General features: G+C 38.5%; 1 long non-coding RNA gene across 1 annotated transcript; it reads right to left on the bottom strand.

Annotated features, from left to right (window-relative positions):
* Window positions 1-2,539: 2,539 nt before the first annotated feature.
* LOC119309580 lies at window positions 2,540-4,910 on the bottom strand. The gene is made up of 5 exons (XR_005150564.1): window positions 4,486-4,910; window positions 4,209-4,400; window positions 4,033-4,126; window positions 3,610-3,955; window positions 2,540-3,330 (listed from the first exon to the last, which is right to left on the bottom strand). It is a non-coding gene; the product is annotated as an uncharacterized LOC119309580 (long non-coding RNA).
* Window positions 4,911-5,336: the final 426 nt, after the last annotated feature.

The following is a 5,336-nucleotide window of genomic DNA, read 5'->3' as shown; positions in this document are numbered from 1 at the left end:
GTACGATTCCTATTCTACTTTCTTTTGGTGGTTAATTCCATGGCCACGTTACTAACCAGTAGATCGAAAAAATGAACTGGATAGAAATATGTTCTTGTGGAAGTCACGGGCATGAAAGTTTTGTTTCACTCATCATCTTCTATTTGTAGGCCTATTTAGGAATCAATTTATACTGTAGGCCTAGATCCATCTTACTTCATAACAAATATTTTTTATCGGTCGGTGGGATATGATTTTGTGAAATTACTTCCATATGAACAGTGAGAAATATCTTAATTCTCACGTATACTGCTCTCGACTCCCATTAGATTGCAGTATTTATCATTTTTATTTTATTACACGAACCCCTTTTATTTGTTAAAGTTGGGCAAATCCATTTTTAGAGTCCTCATACGCCACTATATATTGTATTGAATTAGTTCGATGGAAATGATAATGTGATATTACAACTTATATTTGGGAGAAGGCGAGTGTGGCATGATGTATATCTCAGACTTAACATGATTTTTTAGTTTTTTTCCACCACCGAAACAATAACATATCTTCCTACACTTGGTGCTTCAGTTACCTGATTTAAGTTGTAACTATTTTAAGATGTTATTTAAGATGTTACCTGATATACAAGATTTTTTAGCTAGGTTGATAGTTGGTCTTTCTGTCCTCTGAGCTTATTGATTCATCTGATGGTGTTTTTTGGTCAGACAAGGTGGAGTTCATGCTTTTAATTGTACAATGTATGGTTCTGTTCATATGTTTTGCTCTAATAGATTGATGAAAATACATGTCAAGCTATTTTATCACAAGATTCCTACACCGATAATTCAAATGGACCTAACATATTGGGAACCTTTTCATGGACTATCCTCATAATGGCTGTCAAATTCTTGCTTTCAGAGGTAGCACCTGAACTTAGGGATCCATTTTCCTGTATCACCAATGTATTTACTTATAATATTGTATTAACCTAATATACCTTCAAAACAGGATACCGAGACCATGTGCAAGAAGGAATCAACATTTGTAAGACACTAGCTATTTTTGGCATTCATATAACCTGTAGATAGACTGCATATGCTCGTGAAATGCTACTACATGCCTCTCCAAGGTCCAATAATTCCAAGGATGACTACAACTGCGAAGCCAACATTATTATCTAAATTACTACATTAGTTACGATGAACGGGACAGTCTGCAAGCTACAACTTTGCTAATTAATATTTTTTCCTTTATAGCATTTTTCTCTGAACCAAATTGACCATTCTTTTCTCAAGGGCAAAACTAACATAAATTAATTATTCTTTAGGTACCAATGCTGAAATATTTTTTGCAAGCCTCAAGCATGGTTTCTTTCTGATTGTGAGAATGAATTTTACAAAGAGGGTATTTGAGAAGGTAATCACATAACTATACATGTTTTCTAAGCATCTAAGAGGATTTCGTGTTCAGTTTCGTGCTGCAATTTTAGAGCTTGATTCTAGAAGTAAGGGTGCCCTCCTTTGATATACCTGGTTTGTGAAGAGGTGATCGTGTGGCTGAAGAATGATGTTAATGATTGGAAGTGCTCCAACCAGGAAGCATTCAGGTGGTGCCTGCGTTGGACACAGTGTTTTTTAGGATGACACCATTCATGTGGAACTTTTCGGTGAGCAGAGTAAGAGCGAGGAAAACTATGGGTTGAATTTGTTGTGCTAAAAGGACCGACATAATGCAGGTACGTATTTGGCCCTGTTTTCTCTGAGCAGGAAGAGGACATTGCGATCTCATCCCGCTTCAGTGTGTATATACTCGACAGGTATCACATCGTTGTCTTCGATCGACTCATCTTGATGCTGTCCCAGCCCCTTCTGTCACCGATAATCTTCAGGATTGGTGGGGAGGTCTCGCCAGTTCATTCCCAAAGCTAAATAATGTGGTTTTGATTCTCTTGTGATGCTTGTGTGCTATAGCCTATGAAAGCAACGCAATGCTAGGGCATTCAACAATATCATAACAAAAATTAACAAACACGTACATTATTCGGAGAATTGGAGAAGGCACTTCAAAATGAATATTTTTTTTACTGTTTTACAGAACCCCCTCCCCCCTGCCTGGTAAATAACCCGCACTCCACCATTAAGTGACAGAAAACGAATCTATTTTTGCGTTTTAGCGGAAAAAAACTGTCGTTTCAAAAAGTAACCCGTAGTTCATCTAGAACAAATAGTCCTTTTCTAAAATATCCATACCTTTTAAACCCTAACTTTAATTTTAACATGTTATATATATTTTTTCATTAAAATGTGTAGAATATGAATATGATGTTATTTTACTTGTTAAATATTTTTAAAATACTATTTAGGCTGCAACCTTAATCAACAGCGCACGACCCATCTTGCTTTCGTACCGACACGGACTGGAATTGCAATGAACACCTCATCAAAGCCAAATTGGAGATGAAAAACCCGTCGATAACCATGCATGTACGCCTCGACAAAATATTGCATGAAAAAATAGATTTGTTATCTTATGACGAGAGAGACGCCTCACAAGACCTACTAGATCGTTGATGGCGCGCGTTGCCGCGCCCGTCTATTTCACAATAGAATAATTGGATTTTCCAGAGTTAATAAGCATAAATGAAGTGCTGAAAGATGGTTATAATTCATTTGTTAAAATATAGAAGGTGCAAATAGTTGAAAAGTACTGCACTAGTCGAGCGGCCAAGATACAAAACCGGACAAACAACATTAGCAATAAAAAATGAAGCAATATCTGACATAGCAACACTAAGTAGTAACACCCCAGCACGACATGCCATATAAGAGTAGCAATATGTGCACCCGGCGAAAATGAGTCATACAACTTGGTTCAGGCTCCGTTCTAGTTCACTGGCCATACATCAACCCTTGCATAAGGTACTATAGATCATACACAACTAAGGAATAATAAGATGTGTGTAAGCATGGAATCACATAATTAGTTGGCATTGTCTACTGTTATGCAAGACCCACAAGAAAGATCTTGTTGTTGTACCCTTCCACTTGTTCAATAAAATGGGAGAAATTTGTATAAATACTTTGAAGCAAGAAGCATCAAAGTTAAATATTATAGCTGGCTATAAGCTAATTGTTCTATTTGCAACATAAAATAGAATATGCTAATGGTTCTGATTCCTGAGTCATACCGGGAAAAACTCAGAAATGTTTAGTGCATTGATATTGTTATAACTTCAAAGGGTGGCATTCAATCAAACTCAAGATATCATAGGAGGCCCCCACATCATACTCCACCCATAATGCCTTATAAGGCAGTGCAGACAAGAAACATAGAGGCAATGCAAAATAAGAGGTCCTACAAGATGATTCGTTTTGAGTTAGCTCAAGAAACGTGTTTAGTAAACAATGATGTATTACGGTAATGATAAAAAGAAGCTTATACATTTGACCTATCTTATTAGAAAGCATGGTTAACTTAAATACAACTGAAAGGCTGATCTAGAACTTGTAAGCAACTTTTGCATATCAGCCACATTCCATATAATCCTTTCATTGCTTCAACGGGCAAATGAAATCCTGGATATATGAGAATCATGCAGTCACAATATCATAACAAAAATTAACAAACACGTACATTTGGGTGGTGCCATTAGGTGAAGGCCTCCTGAATATAGTCGATCGGAGATGCAAGGACGCCGACACTGGTTATACTTGTGTTTTTATTGCATTAACAATATCAAATTTGAGGTACTTCTAGAACTCCCGAAGATTATGGTTTATGGACCCTCTTGGCAGCTTGACCGCACAAAGGCGTCGAGGATTTGCATGCTAATCTCTCAATTCTGATCATCCCCAGAACACAAATTGAAAGAAAAAAACGCTTTAGCGATATAGTAGTTCTGCTTCTCCTCACTCATCGAATACTTAATATATTTTCTCCTTCTATACCTGATGCTTCCATAAATGAAAGAATTGAAGAGCTGCAAGTGAGTGAGCTTATGAATGCATAAGCATGATGCAGCTACGAAACCTTGAATAAGAAATTGCAGCGACTAACCTTGAAAAAGAAACTTCATATTTAAGATAGTACGATTCAGAAGGTCTAAAGTGTAGCACTGATGTTACACTCCAGGCTACCATCATAAATAATCCTGAGTTTACAACAAAAACAAAATCTGAGGATTAAAATGGAAATATATTGTGGAAAATAAAAATTACTTTGTTTATTGGCACCTTATTACAGACTGGTCCCTATTAGGATGGGAAGACCTCCAGGAAAAAAAGTACATCCAAGTACTAACATCATTGATGATACAGAGCCTAGTATTGACTGTTGGATGGTATGAATCATTCCATTTTTCAGAGTTCTGTTAAGTATTTTGGGTAAGACCAGGTTCCAAAGTGTCACGCAATGTACCATTCGTACTGTTCAGAAAAGAGCATATTCATCACTTCACTTGATAGATTCAGTCAAGTAAACAAAAATATGAATCCAAGAAAGAAAATATACCTACTATGTCCACTGATCCACCAAAACCTGTCAAGAGCAAATACTACCATTAAGAACCAATATCAGAAGTAATCGATTATCCCATACTAAAACGTCAAAATAAGCAATTGACAACAATTCGTACCCACAGTCCCATTTTCTACTTAAGCTAAACAACTACTCCGGATACATAAGCGTCAAATGAACATTGTTCAGTACATCCAGAATTCTACATCCAAAGTTCTGAAAGTTGTATATACCAAACTATATCAAATAATTCCAATAAGAGACTACTCCAACGCCACAGATCGGACACACGAACAATCAACTCTTCACCCAAAGTTTCGACCTATCAACTGAATCTACCACAAAACCACCACTATTCCACATAGCCACAGATCAGAGCAGGAACAATCAAATGAACGTGCAACTGATTCGACATGAGGCGAAGAGGAAGAGGCCGTCGTAGAGACTGGCGTCCGCCTCAGGAGACCTAAACCTCCAATAAGCAGGACCACCCCCCCCCCCACCAACGAAGAGTCGGGGCCGCCGCACCTCCGAAGTCCACAGGGCCCTCGGAGCCGGGGCAGACCGCCGGCCCCGGCGAGAGGACCAGAACTCTCGATCGCCTTTGTTGGATCGCGATTGAGTTGAGCCACTCAGTGGGCCGCGCAGCCCAATCAACCAGTGTAGCCCAATTCTGCCGCCAGAGTGGCTGCCCTTTAGGACAGTCGGCCCACTTAGCGGTAAAACGTACAACAGCAAATCAATCCAACGACCAAGAATGACGTGGGTGTTAGATCGGACCAAGAATGACGTGGGTGTTAGATCGGACGACTAAAATCGCTAATGATGTGAGAGGGCTGGGATCA

Source organism: Triticum dicoccoides, chromosome 1B (genome assembly GCF_002162155.2).
Source record: "Triticum dicoccoides isolate Atlit2015 ecotype Zavitan chromosome 1B, WEW_v2.0, whole genome shotgun sequence".
NCBI classification, from domain to species: Eukaryota; Viridiplantae; Streptophyta; class Magnoliopsida; order Poales; family Poaceae; genus Triticum; species Triticum dicoccoides.
This window is presented reverse-complemented; position numbering and strand designations above follow the sequence as displayed.